The sequence below is a fragment of the Macaca fascicularis genome, chromosome 19, assembly GCF_037993035.2.
Source record: "Macaca fascicularis isolate 582-1 chromosome 19, T2T-MFA8v1.1".
In the NCBI taxonomy this organism is placed as follows: Eukaryota; Metazoa; Chordata; class Mammalia; order Primates; family Cercopithecidae; genus Macaca; species Macaca fascicularis.
In genome coordinates, this window is record NC_088393.1 from 41557762 (window position 1) to 41572790 (window position 15029).

The 15029-nt window shown below is 50.5% G+C and overlaps 1 protein-coding gene across 3 annotated transcripts in view; it reads left to right on the top strand.

Annotated features, from left to right (window-relative positions):
* The first annotated feature begins 9288 nt into the window (after nucleotides 1-9288).
* GARRE1 (granule associated Rac and RHOG effector 1) overlaps nucleotides 9289-15029 on the top strand; it is a 99724-nt gene continuing 93983 nt past the window's right edge. For all 3 annotated transcript variants that reach the window (XM_065536421.1, XM_074023106.1, XM_065536424.1), the window contains exon 1: nucleotides 9289-9349. The gene's annotated coding sequence lies outside the window, so the exon portion shown is untranslated. The remainder of the gene's footprint in view (nucleotides 9350-15029) is intronic.

Here is a 15029-nt window from a genome sequence, read left to right on the forward strand (position 1 = left end):
TCAGAAATCTCCCAGGCTCCTGGCCAGCACCAGACCACGAGGACAATGCAAGGTGACCATAGCTTACTGCAGCCTCAATCTCCTGGGCTCAATGAACACCACCGTATCAGTGGGGTGAGATAAAAGCAGATTACTCTGCCTGGCAAGGGCTTCTTAGCCACAGCACAACTGTTTCCAGCCAGTGGGGGCTGGGGCAGAGAGGGCACAACACGGTCCTCACAGAGTTATGGGGAGAGAAGGGAAGGGGAACTTCCTCAGGGAAGCAGTTTGGAGACTGAGGGGGAGAGGTCCCCTTCCACACTTAACCCATGCTGCCCTCAGCTCTGTTCCTTCCTGGGCTATGCCACCTAAGCCACTGGCCTGGCCTCACCTCAGACTCTCCATACCCAGCAGATGCAGCCAGTTGCTCTGTGCCCAAAATATCTAGCCAGCTCTCTCCAGACTTGTTCCCAAACCCTGCGGACTCCGGAATGCAGCTACCTTTCCTGGGGTTCACCGCCCATCTCACAGCTTTCACATCCTGCCCAAGGGAGACCAGGAAGGTAAAGTAGAAAAGTTACTCTTGGCCGGGCGCGGTGGCTCAAGCCTGTAATCCCAGCACTTTGGGAGGCCGAGATGGGCGGATCACGAGGTCAGGAGATCGAGACCATCCTGGCTAACACGGTGAAACCCCGTCTCTACTAAAAAATACAAAAAACTAGCCGGGCGAGGTGGCGGGCGCCTGTAGTCCCAGCTACTCGGGAGGCTGAGGCAGGAGAATGGCGTAAACCCGGGAGGCGGAGCTTGCAGTGAGCCGAGATCGCGCCACTGCACTCCAGCCTGGGTGACAGAGCCAGACTCCGTCTCAAAAAAAAAAAAAAAAAGAAAAGAAAAGTTACTCTTGGCCAGGTAAGGTGGCTCACACCTGTAATCTCAGCACATTGGGAAGCTAAGGTGGGAGGATCGCCTGAGGCTAGGAGTTGAAGACCAACCTGGGCAACAAAGTGAGACTCCATCTCTACAAAACATTTCAAAAATTATCTAGTCATGGTGGCACCCACTTGTAGTCCCAGTTACTGGGGAGGCTGAGACAGGAGGATTGCTTGAGCCCAGCAGTTCAAGGCTACTGTGAGCTATGATTGTGCCACTGTGCTCCTGCTGGACAACACAATGAGACCCTGTCTTTTAAAAAAAAAAAAAAAGTGACTCTGCAAACAACCCCAGTGCCCCCTCCACCACCAAGAGCACTTGGCCGTGAAAACCCCTTTCCTGAAGGCTCTTCCTTCTGATATTCCCACTGAAACTAACATGTAAAGCCCAGCCTAGAAGCCCTGACTTTTATTTCCATAAGGAATGCACAAGCCAACAGTAATAACTTTGGCTACTTAAGAAAATCAGTTCTGGCCGGGCGCGGTGGCTCAAGCCTGTAATCCCTGCACTTTGGGAGGCCGAGACGGGCGGACCACGAGGTCAGGAGATTGAGACCATCCTGGCTAACATGGTGAAACCCCGTCTCTACTAAAAAATACAAAAAACTAGCCAGGCACGGTGGTGGGCGCCTGTAGTCCAGGCTACTCGGGAGGCTGAGGCAGGAGAATCACTTGAACCTGGGAGGCGGAGCTTGCAGTGAGCTGAGATCTGGCCACTGCACTCCGGCCTGGGCGACAGAGCGAGACTCTGTCTCAAAAAAAACCCTGACTCACTGCAACCTCTGCCTCCCCGGTTCAAGCAATTCTCCTGCTTCGGCCTCCCAAGTAGCTGGGATGACAGGTGCCTACCACCACACATGGCTAATTTTTGTATTTTTAGTAGAGACGGAGTTTCACCATGTTGGCCAGGCTGGTCTCCAACTCCTGACCTCAGGCGATCTGCCTGCCTCAGCTTTCCAAAGTGCTGGGATTACAGGCATGAGCCACCTTGCCTAGCTTTTTTTTTGTTTTGTTTGTTTTTTTGAGATGGAGTCTCCCTCTGTCACCCAGACTGGAGTACAATGGCGTGATCTCGGGCTCACTACAACCTCCGCCTCCCAGGTTCAACCGATTCTCCTGCCTTAGCCTGCCGAGTAGCTGTGATTACAGGCGTGTGCCACCATGCCTGGCAAATTTTTGTATTTTTAGTAGAGATGGGGTTTCACCATGTTGGTCAGGATGGTCTCGAACTCCTGACCTCAGGTGATCCACCCGCCTCGGCCTCCCAAAGTGCTGGGATTACAAGTGTGAGCCACCATGTCCAGCCCAGGGTGCATTTCTTTGGCATCTCTTATAAATGCGGGTCTTGTTCATCCAGCTCTTGGGTCATGGAGGAGCTCCTGAAGCCTCCTTCTACTCATTTGTCACAGGCACCAATCTCAGAGACGCTCATGCTTTTCACGGGACCTGGCTCTAACTCTGCCTCTATGCAGATACACAGGGGGCCAGCTGCATTCTGGAGAGGCCTCTGTTTCCTGGTCTTGACCTTCTTGGCCTCCTAAACAGCAAATTACAGGTGTAGGTCTGGTGGTCTCTAAGGCACCATCTCATGCCTATGCACGTGCTGAGGCTCCGATTCACAGACCTTTCTGCAGAGCTGGAAGGCCATAGCTACCATTACTGAAGAGGAGGGCCTGGCTTCCATCTTTAGACCTGTGGACTCCACCCCTTTTTCTCTTCTCTTCTTTCTTTCTCTCTCTTTCTTTTCTTCTTTCATTTTTTTTGTTTCTTTTTGAGACAAGGTCTGACTCTATCGCCTAGGCTGGGGTGCGCAGTGGCGCAATCTCAGCTCACTGCAACCTCTCCCTCCTGGGCTCAAGTGATCCTCCCATCTCAGCCTCCCAAGTAGCTGGGACTACAGGCACATGCCACCATGCCAGGCTAATTTTTGTATTTTTTGTTTTTTGACATGGAGTCTTGCTCTCTTGCCCAGGCTGGAGTGCAGTGGCGCGATCTTGGCTCACTTGCAACCTCTGCCTCCTGGGTTCAAGCAATTCTCCTACCTCAGCCTCCCAAGTAGCTGGGACTACAGGCATGTGCCACCATGCTTAGCTAATGTTTTTGTATTTTTACTGAGACAAGGTTTCACCACATTGGCCAGGCTGGTCTCAAACCCCTGACCTTGTGATCTGCCCACCTCAGCCTCCCAAAGTGCTGGGATTATAGGTGTGAGCCACCACACCCGCCCTAATTTTTGTATTTTTTGTAGAGACAGGGTTTTACCACGTTGCCCAGGCCGGTCTTGAACTAGTGAGCTTGAACAATCCTCCCACCTTGGCCTCCCAAAGTGCTGGGATTACAGGCGTGCACCACTGCATCTGGCCTCTATCTTTTTTTCTCAACAGTTTGGTGCAAGGAACGTGGAATAAAGAGGTGGCATGAGGTGATGAGTGCCTCAAACCTATGTGGTGGGTACATGGGTGTTTTTTCCCTCCTTCTCCATATGTATATTTGATGAATTAAAATAAATAATTCGAACTTGCAGGGCATGGGTGTAATATCCGCAGATGGATTCACAAAACAGAAGGTGGTATGTCCACAATACAAAATGCTGTCAGGTAAGCTTGAGAGGTCCAGGGCCGTCTGCTCCCCAGAGCACCACAAAGGCCACCAAAAGGGCCCCAAGGTTGTTAATGTTCACACAGATCTCAGAACTGCATATATAGCTGAGTGGTTCTCCAGGACTCCTGGCCCACGGAAGGGGCCAAAATGGTGTGAGCATAAGCGGTTTCTGGCACATTACTCTGGAAACATGAGGTTTGGGGTAAAGTGAGCCACAGCTTTACATGTTAGTTTCAGTGGGAATGTCTGAAAGAAGAGCCTTCAGGAAAGGGGTTTTCACAGCCAAGTGCTCTTGGTGGTGGAGGGGGCAATGGGGTTGTTTGCAGACAGTCACATTTTTTTTTTTTTTTAATAAGATGGAGTCTCACTCTGTCTCCCAGGCTGGAGTGCAGTGGCGCAACCTTGGCTCACTGCAAGCTCCGCCTCCCGGGTTCATGCCATTCTCCTGCATCAGCCTCCCAAGTAACTGGGACTATAGGCACCTGCCACCACGCCCAGCTAATTTTTTGTATTTTTAGTAGAGATGGGGTTTCACCATTCACAGGGTGGTCTTGATCTCCCGACCTTGTGATCCGCCCGTCTCAGCCTCCCAAAGTGCTGGGATTACAGGCGTGAGCCACTGCACCCGGCCACTTTTTTTTTTTTTTTTTTTTTTTTGAGACAGGGTCTCACTCTGTTCCCCAGCAGGAGTGCAGTGGCACAAGCTCACAGCAGCCTTGAACTGCCGGCCTCAAGTCATCCTCCTGCCTCAGCCTCCCCAGTAACTGGGACTACAAGTGGGGGCCACCATGCCCAGCTAATTTTTGAAATTTTTTGTAGAGATGGATTCTCACTTTGTTGCCCAGGTTGATCTTCAACTCCTAGCCTCAAGTGATCCTCCCACCTCAGCCTCCCAAAGTGCTGGAATTACAAGTGTGAGTCACTGCACCCCGCTGGGAGTAAATTTTTTTTTTTTTGAGGCGGAGTCTTCACTCTGTCGCCCAGGCTGGAGTGCAGTGGCACCATCTCGGCTCACTGCAAGCTCCGCCTCCCGGGTTCGCGCCATTCTCCTGCCTCAGCCTCCGGAGTAGCTGGGACTACAGGCGCCAGCCACCGCGCCCGGCTAATTTTTTGTATTTTAGTAGAGACGGGGTTTCACCGTGTTAGCCAGGATGGTCTCGATCTACTGACCTCGTGATCCGCCCGCCTCGGCCTCCCAAAGTGCAGGGATTACAGGCGTGAGCCACCGCGCCCGGCCGGGAGTAAATTTTAACCTTCTTGGTCTCCCTTGGCAGGATGTGAAAGCTGTGAGATAGGCTGTAAGCCCCAGGAAGGGTAGCTGCATTCCAGAGTCCGCAGGATTTGGGAACAGGTCTGGAGACGGCTGGCCAGACACACGTGGGCAGGTGTGTCAGAGTCTGCCCCATGGAGAAAGGGTCAATTTAACATCTCATTTGTGGCTGGTTGTGGTGGCTCACACCTGTAATCCCACTACTTTGAGAGACCAGGCTGGTGGACCGCTTGAGCTCAGGAGTTCAAGACCAGCCTTGGCAACATGGTGAAACCCTGTCTCTGCAAAAAATACAAAAACTAGCCTGGCATGGTGGCGTACGCCCATAGTCCCAGCTCCTTTGCAGGCTGAGGTGAAAGGATGACTTGAGCTAAGGAGGTGGAGGTTGCAGTGAGCCAAGATCATGCTACTGTACTCCAGTCTGGGTGACAGAGCCAGAACCTGTCTCAAACCAACCAACCAACCCATCTGGTGTTTACCAAGTACATCCAGGTGTGGTCACTGAAGGATTCTGTGGCAAGGTCCAGTGCCCCCTGGGGCTTGTAGCAAGAGCTAGGGGGACCTCTGAATAACAGATGGGCTTATCTGAGACTGCAGGAGCCACAACTGGCACACTCAAAAGCTTGCCACTGGCCAGGCATGGTGGCTCATGCCTGTAACCCCAGCACTTTGGGAGGCTGAGGTGGGAGGATCGCTCTTGAGCTCAGGAGTTTGAAACCAGCCTGGGCAACATGGTAAGAGCCCATCTCCACCAAACAAATGACAAAACTTGCCACCATCATTTCTAGCCCCTTTTCCAGCCTAAGCAAGAGGACGCTAGCACCCAGGCACACTTCCTCCAAGCCAGCTGTCCTCTTCCCTCTTCCCTCTCTCCTCCTGTGGTTCAGGTTCTACAGCTCAGTCCATCATGTCAGGAACACTCTTGCCCTACTCTCCATTACTCAACCTTCTGAAGAATCCTTGCTCAACCTTCTTCCCTTTTACGTAAAAGCTACTGGACAAGTCCCTTAGTAGAAAGATGTCTACAGGCCAGCACGGTGGCTCATGCCTGTAATCCCTGCACTTTGGGAAGCCGAGGGGGGCAGATCACCTGAGGTCAGGAGTTCGAGACCAGCCTTGCCAACATGGTGAAACCCCATCTCTACTAAAAATACAAAAATTGGCCGGGTGTGGTGGCAGGCACCTGTAATCCCAGATACCCAGGGGCTGAGGCAGGAGAATCGCTTGAACCTGGGAGGTGGAGATTGCAGTGAGCCGAGATCGTGCCACTGCGCTCCAGCCTGGGTGACAGAGCGAGACTCCATCTCAAAAATTAATAAATAAATAAAATAAAGGAGATGTCTATGGTTGTCAACCTGCAGTGAATCCTCAGTACTACTGGGAAATTCTACCACGTTTCTTCTGTCCACTCACCTTTGTGCTTCCAGACCTTTCCCACTCCCCTCATTCTTTGCTGCAGTCTAAGGTAAACCTAACACCAAGCATTTTATTTATGAATTCATTTATTTTGAGACAGAGCCTCGCTCTGTCACCCAGGCTGGAGTGCAGTGGTACAATCATGGTTCACTGCAATTTTGAACTCCCCGGGTTCAAATGATCCTCTCACTCCAGCCTCCTGAGTAGCTGGGACTACAGGTACATGCCCCTGCACCTGGCTAATTTTTGTATTTTTTGTAGAGACAGCGTTTCACTATGTTGGCCAGGCTGATCTCAAACTCCAAGGCTCAAGCAATGAGCCCACCTCGGCCTTCCAAAGTGTTGGGATTACTGGTGTGAGCCACCATGCCCGATCCCACCAAGCATTTTAGATCCCCTCCCTCAAGCCTTTTCAGAACTTCACAAGAAGAACCAGATCATCTCTCTCCTATAATCTCAGCCTCTTTCAACCAGATCCTCCTCTCTGACCTTAAAACATGCTTAACTCTTTTCTACCTTAAAAAATCAACCACCAAGGCTGGGCGCAGTGGCTCACACCTATAATCCCAGGACTTTGGGAGGCCGAGGCAGCAGATCACTTGAGGTCAGGAGTTCGAGGCCAGCCTGGCCAACATGGTGAAACTCCATCTCTACTAAAAATACAAAAATTAGCTGGGCATGGTGGTGCGTGTCTATAATCCCAGCTACTTGGGAGGCTGAGACAGGAGAATTGCTTAAAACTGGGAGGCAGAGGTTGCAGTGTGCCGAGATTGCGCCACTGCACTCCAGCCTGGGTGACAGAGTGAGACTCCATCCAAAAAAAAAAAAAAAAATCAACCACTAAGAAAGGTATTCCCTCAATCTACACTGACATCTCCAGCACATACCTCTCTTATAAGCTCCAGATCCTCACATCCCCAAGCGCCTTCTTGGTGCCTCCTGTTTGATGCCATGTTCACACTGGAACTCGGGTCATTCTTCCCATCCTCCGCCCTCCCAAATATGGTCCTTTTCCAGGGTTTCCCAAAAAAGTGAGTGCCAGCACAATGGCTCATTCCAGAGACCCAGGAGACATTCAGGATTCCCACCTCTCCCTCACCCTCCATATCCATTTCACCAAATGGATTTTATTTCACCAAAGATTTTATTCCAAAATCTTTCTCAAATATGACTTTTTTTTTTCCATCCCCATTGCCACTACCATAGTCCATGAATGGTTTTCAAAGGGAGGTTCACGTACCTCATAGTATGGGAGGGCCATCCATTGGGATACTGGGAGAAAATATTAGAACTACTATATTTCTTTCCTTTTTTTTTTTTTTTTCCGAGATGGACTCTCATCGCCAAGGTCGGAATGCAGTGGTGCAATCTCAGCTCACTGCAAGCTCCACCTCCCAGGTTCAAGTCGTTCTCCTGCTTTGGCCTTCCAAGTAGTTGGGATTATAGGCCTCTACCACCACACCTGGCTGACTTTTTGTATTTTTAGTACAGATGAGATTTCACCATGTTGGCCAGGCTGGTCTGGAGCTCCTGACCTCAGGTGATCCTCATGCCTCAGCCTCCCATAGTGCTGGGATTACAGGCATGAGCCACCACACCTGGCCCCTGTCTCTATGTTTTTGACGACTCTAGGTACCTTATGAAAGTGGAATCATATGATATTTGTCTTTGTGACTGGTTTATTTCTTTTGGCATAATGTCTTCAAAGCTCATCTATTTGGACTGTAGCTGGGATTACAGGCATGCGCCACCACGCCTGGCTGATTTTGTATTTTTAGTAGAGATGGGGTTTCACCATGTTGGTCAGGCTGGTCTCGAACTCCTGACCTCAGGTGATCCGCCTGCCTTGGCCTCCCAAAGTGCTGAGATTACAGGCGTGAGCCACCGCGCCCGGCCTCCTTCAACACTGAATAATATTCTATCGTTATGTTTATACCACATTTTGTGTACCCATTCACCCGTGGATGGACAATGGGTTGCCTCCATCTTCTAATATGAACATGGGTGTACACATTTATATCCACTCTTGCCTCCCCTTCCTAGTCCTTCCTTCTCCACACTGCAGCTAGAGTAACCCCTTTATACTCTCAAGTATGGACAAATCACCTCTTGCTTAAAACTCATTAGTTTTGCGACGCTGTCAAGTAAGACCTGACTTCTCACCACCCTGATTTATTATTAGAACACAAAACTGGGCGGGGCTCCGTGGCTCAAGCCTCTAATCCCAGCACTTTGGGAGGCCGAGGCGGGCGGAACACCTGAGGTCAGGAGTTTGAGACCAGCCTGGCCAACAGGCGAAATCCCATCTCTACTAAAAACACAAAAATTAGCCGGGCTTGGTGGCGCACGCTTGTAATCGCAGCTACTTGAGAGGCTCAGGCAGGAGAATCACTTGAACCCGGGAGGTGCAGCTTGCAGTGAGCCAAGATCACGTCACTGCACTGCAGCCTGGGCGACAGAGCAAGACTCCCTCTCAAACAAACAAACCCCAGAAAACTGGAAGACATTTGCTGTTTCTTCTGCGTAACGTGTTTTCCTCCTTTCTCCAGTTTTTTTTTTCTCCCTTCTACCCCTTAGGACCTCAGCTCCTGCTCTTTCCCTGGGGGAATTCCGGCTCAGTCTCCCCTACTAGGTCAGGGTACTCCCTCCCTCTTACTCTTTCCCCTCCTACCACTTGTCACCATTGGTACTATATTATCACCCGGATTTGTGACAATGGTATTGTGTGTTTACCACTAAGGAATAAACTTATGAGGGAGAGAGCACTACCGTTTCCTGCAGTGCCCGTCGGGGCCTGGCATCTAGGAAACACTCCATGCGCCAGTAATCAATTTCAGTAATAAATTCAGGAGGACGCAGACGACCCCTCCCGCCTGGGGACCAAGCCATGGTGGAGGATCTGCGTGGACCTCCGGCTCTGGCCGCCGGTCCTCCACCTCCGCCCCGGCCGTCCCGCTTGGGGGTCCTGGGTCCCAGGAGAGGAGGCTCCGCGGCGCTCCCTCCCCGCCAGTGCGAGGGCAGAGCCTGCTCCAAGCGCGGGATCCGCAGCCGCCCCGGGTCCGCCAGAGGCGGGGGCGGGGCCGGACCGGATACGTCACTTCCGGTGTACACAGCCGGTCCAAGGCGGTGCGCTGGGGGCCGGGGCGCGTCGCAGGTGAGGAGCGGGCGCGGCGGGCGCGGCGGGCGCAGGCGGGGGCTCGCGGGCGGGGTCGGGCGGTGGGCGGTGGGCAGCTGGGCCGCGGGCCGCAGCCAGGGCTGACGGCGAGACGGGCTCGCGGGGCGCCGCTCCGCTCGGGGCCGCAGGGCGCGGGGACGTGGGCTCCCGCCCCTTGCCCGCCCGCTGTGGAGGACGCCGGGCTTTGCGGGCGCTGGCCGGGCCGACGGAAGCCCGGAGGGGCCTCCTGGTGCGAACCCGGGACCTGGGGGCGCGGCAGTGACTTGGCGGCAGCGGCACCGCAGGGGCGGGTCGGCGCCCGTCAGGCAGGGGAAGGGGGCGCTCCCTTGGGTCGCCGGGGCCCGGCAGGTCGCGCTGGCGCCGGGACCCGTTCCCGGAAGCCCGCGGAGGGAGGGCGGCCTGTTGACGGCTGGGGTCCGCTGGGGCTGGCGGGGGAGGCGGCCCTCACGCCACCCCGGGGCTGCCGGGCTGGTTGCGCGCACCTTCCCGGCGGCGCCAGGCTGCCAAGGAACGCGCTTTTCCGGCCCTGCGGAGCCCGCGGGCGCATTGGGCCCGAGGGAGGGTCCGCGGGGACCGGGAGGGCCGGGGCTGAGCGTGGAGGACCCGAGCCCAAGGGGCGAGCGCAGAGTCAGGGGTGTGTCTTCCTGCGCCGCACGGTGCGAGGAAAGGAGCATGCCTGGTTGGCATGATAAGAATTTTGTTTAGACTTTTCAGAAATTTTCCAGAGAAAGACTCAGCTTCGGGGGCCTCCAGTTTGAAAATAGCTTGTTCTGCTCCCTCATCCCCATTATAAAAGCAGTTCATTCTCCTCTCCTGGCAAAACACTCAAGACGACACAAAAAGTCTAAGGGAGAAAATGACAATCATCTGCCGGTCTACCATTCAGTGACAACCACTGCTAACATTTTGGTGATAATCAATAAATACAGATAGGTATTTTTATTTTATGGACTTTACAGTATGTGATTTAACCACTGATGAACATTGAGATCGTTTCCAGTTTGTCACAAGATAATTCTGCCGGAAGGATTCATCTGATACGGTCTTTTTTTTTGTTTGTTTAATAAGAGACTGTTGCCCAGGCTGGTCTCAAACTTCTGGCCTCAAGCGACCCTCCCGCCTTGGCCTCCCAAAGTGTCGGGGTTACAAGTGTGAGATACTACACCTGGTCTGATTATCATCTTAGAATAAATTTACAAATGGGGTCAAAGGTAACTTTTTTTGTTCTTTGAGACAGTCTCGCTCTGTCACCCAGGCTGGAGTGCAGTGGCGGCATCTAGATTCACTGCATCCTCCGCCTCTCGAGTTCGAGCGATTATCCTGCTTTACTCTCCCGAGTAGCTGAGATTACAGGCGCCCACCACCACGCCCTGCTAATTTTTGTATTTTTAGTAGAGACAGGGTTTCACCCAGTTGACCAGGTTGGTCTCGAACTCCTGACCTCAAGTGATCCGCCCGGCTCGGCCTTCCAAAGTGCTGGGATTATAGGCGTGAGCCACCTTGTCTGGCCGTAACGTTCAATTTTTAAGAATACATAGCCGGGCGCGGTGGCTCACGCCTGTAATCCCAGCACTTTGGGAGGCCGAGGCGGGCGGATCACGAGGTCAGGAGATCGAGACCATCCTGGCTAACACGGTGAAACCCCATCTCTGCTAAAAATACAAAAAATTAGCCGGGCGTGGTGGTGCGCGCCTGTAGTCACAGCTACTTGGAGGCCGAGGCAGGAGAATGGCGTGAACCTGGGAGGCGGAGCTTGCAGTGAGCCGAGATCCTGCCACTGCACTCCAGCCTGGGCGACAAAGCGAGACTCCGTCTCAAAGTCTCAAAAAAAAAAAAAGAAAGTGTTTATTTTCCTTTGACATATTTGAAAAATTTTTCTGTCTCATTGTCATAAAAAAAAAATTCTGGCCTGGCGCGATGGTTCATGCCTGTAATCCCAGCACTTTGGGAGGCTGAGGCGGGCAGATCACTCTAGACCAGCCTGGCCAACGTAGTGAAACCCGGATTCAACTAAAAAAATACAAAAAAAATTAGCCAAGCATGGTGGCGCGCTTCTGTAGTCCCAGCTACTTGGGAAGCTGAGGCAGGAGAATCGCTTGAGCCCCAGAGGTGAAGGTTGCAGTAAGCTGAGGTCATGCCACTGTGCTCCAGCCTGGGCAACAGAGTGAGACTCCGTCTCAAAAAAAAAAAAAAAAAAAAAAAAGAAATTCATGTTTGCTTCTCATCATTTCATGGTTTTATTTTTTTGCCTTTAGTCTACCTAAAATTCATTCTTGGTTTAAAATATGAAATATTTTCTAAATGGCTAGTCAGTTCCAGATTTATTCAATAATATGTAAACTTTATCATTTTATCATATTTTAGACCAAAAGTTCTAAGTATATGTTTGTAAGGGCTACTTACAAAGCTTATATTTAGATTTTGTGTATGCTTAGATGTTTTCAAGTTTCTTTAAAAATCACAGTATTTTCTTTTCACAATATCTTCACAATATTTTGTTTTAGAAAGAAATCATTTTCCAATACAAGTCCAGGGAATATTTCATGTTTGAGATTTTTTTTTCTTTTTATCTTTAAAACAAAAAGTTTAGTTTATTGCCGTTTCATTTGCTTTCTTGCTGACAGGATAACAAACTCCATATGAAGAGTTCAGGTTTGTTGTGGCAACTTTTCAGTCTGGCATTTGAGATTCTAATCTTCCTCTATTTTTGCACACAAATACGTAGGTTAGCATTGGAGACCAAGATAGAAAAGTTCTCAGATTCCCTTGGCAAGCCTAGATTTTTCAATCTAAAATTATCTCCGGATTTTTGGAAGACCATGTTTTAAGCATCCTTTTTTTTTTTTTTAAGCAAATTGCACATGATTCTGTGAAAATTTTAGTAAATGTTTATTCTGTTGAAAACCTATAGCCTAATACATCAGGATCCATGTGTCAAGTGGGTCTTCCAAGTCTGTAGGAAAATAATTGTTTCTGAAAGCTAGCAGGCTGAGATATCTCATGGGTTGGGTGTCTACTCTTTTTTTTTTTTTTTTCTGAGTTGGAGTCCCCCAGGCTGGAGTGCAGTGGTGCAATCTTGGCTCACTGCAACCTCCACCTCCCGGGTTCAAGCGATTCTCCTGCCTCAGCCTCCCTCGAAGCTAGGATCACAGGTGTTAGCCACCACGCCCAGCCAATCACTCTCTCTTTTTTCCTCCTGTGACTTTGTCCTTAGTGAAAAATGATGATCTTCCTGGGTAGGCAAAAAAATGTTGATTTAGATAAGGAATTGATTTGTTTTGGAGTTATTGAAAAGCAGGTTGCCGTTTTCTCTGAAGTGTAAGTTCACAGAGAGCCTGAATGTTGTGTTTGGATAAGGAAAAACAGCAACAGGTTGTGCTTGTGCTTGAAATGTCTTTAACTCTACTGAAACTGCCCTCTTGAGGGTCCCCTAATTGATACATGCAGTGGCCATTGCTTAATCATTTTCCTTGACTTTGATCTCAGGTATTTGGCATGGTGAGCTATTCTTTCTTCCTCTCGTGAATCTCCCATTGATTGGCCTGCTTTTTTCTTTTTCTTTCTTTCTTTTTTTTTTTTTTTTGAGACAGAGTCTTGCTCTGTTAGTCTTGCTCTGTTGCCCAGGCTGGAGTGCAGTGGCGTGATCTCAGCTCACTGCAGCCTCTGGCTTCAGTGGCTCAAGCGATTCTCCTGCCTCAGCCTCCCGACTAGCTGGGATTACAGGTCTGTGTCACCACCCCCAGCTAATTTTTGTATTTTTAGTAGAGATAGGATTTCACCATGTTGGCCAGGCTGGTCTTGAACTCCTGACCTCAAATGATCCACCCTTCTCGGCCTCCTAGAGTGCTGGGATTACAGGCGTGAGACAGCATGCCCAGCCTTGATTGGCCTTCTTGACTTGAAACTAGTGTGGTCATTTCCTGAAATCTGTGACTGTATTTTCTCGTTTGTCTTTACTGCTTCTCTTCATACATATACCTTGGGGCATTTTCTGAAGCCTAGCTTTGTACCTCTCACCCTCCCCTCCAAAACATGTTCCTTCCCACTCTTCCAGTATATGAGTCCTGGGTAGAGAACTACCTCATTTCCTCACCTCTGCCACCACTTAGTGACCCTCGACTCAGACTTTTCTGCAAGTCAGCTCTTTTTCTCCTGCTCAGTAACCCCTGGACATATTCCTGAGGCCATATTTTCTCCAGGTGAAGAAAATATCACTTCTGGCCAGGCATAGTGGCTCATGTCTGTAATCCCAGCACTTTGGGAGGGCGAGTCGGGCAGATCATGAGGTCAGGAGACCAAGTCCATCCTGGCTAACACAGTGAAACCACATCTCTACTAAAAAAACTACAAAAAAATTAGCCGGGTGTGGTGGTGGGCCCCTGTAGTCCCAGTTACTCTGGAGGCTGAGGTAGGAGAATGGTGTGAACCCGGGAGGCAGTGAGCCGCAATCGCACCGCTGCACTCCAGCTTGGGCGACAGAGTGAGACTCCATCTCAAAAAAAAAAAAAAAAAAAAAAAAAAAGAAAATATCATTTCTTTGCAAGGACAAGGTGGGAGTTTTACTTGATCTCAGGAGTTGGAGACCAGCCTGGGCAACATAGTGAGACCTCCGTCTCTTAAAAAAATGAATTTTAGGCCGGGCACGGTGGCTCAAGCCTGTAATCCCAGCACTTTGGGAGGCCGAGGCGGGCGGATCACTAGGTCAGGAGATCCAGACCATCCTGGCTAACACGGTGAAACCCCGTCTCTACTAAAAAATACAAAAAACTAGCCGGGCGAGGTGGCGGGCGCCTGTAGTCCCAGCTACTCAGGAGGCTGAGACAGGAGAATGGCCCGAACCCGGGAGGCGGAACTTGCAGTGAGCTGAGATCCGGCCACTGCACTCCAGCCTGGGCGACAGAGCAAGACTCCGTCTCAAAAAAAAAAAAAAAAAAAAAAATGAATTTTAGATTGGGCACAGGGGTTCATGCCTGTGATCCCAGAACTTCGGGAGGCCAAGGTGGGAGGATTGCTTGAGATCAGCCTAGGCAACATAGTGAGACCCCAAAATTTTCTAGGTGTGGTGGTCCGTGCCTGTCTTTCCAGCTAGTTGGGAGGCTGAGGCGGGAGGATTGCTTGAGCCTGGGAGGTTAAGGATTCAGTAAACTGTGATTTTGCCCCTGTACTCCAGCCCAAGCAACAGAGAGAGACCCTGTCTCAAAATAAATAAGTAAGTAAATAAATATCACTTATCAAAGTGTCCTGTCCTTCCTGACTCTGAGGTTCTTACCAGCTGATGAATCACATCTTCCTTCTTGATATGGATTGTATTTGCCATTTGCTTTCTATGCCTATACCTTGATTTAGACTTTGTACCTTTTTCCTAAGGGATTTGAGAATTAACGTGGTCCTACTCTGGATGTGAAAGGAACCCAGTGAATTTAGTCATGAATTGAGTTAGCTCACATTTGTGGAGTACCTACAGTATGGCCCAGTTACTTTACTGGAAGATCAGAATACAGAGCCTAACAGCACATCCTGGGAAGAATGCCAAATAAGCAATTGTCATAAAGTATCATAAGCGCCTAGAAGGGGAGACACCAAGTAACCTCTCCCAGTTTTCAGAGATCTTGCATATCTTGTTCACTGCTTTGATCTCCAGGGCCTAGAACACAGTGCG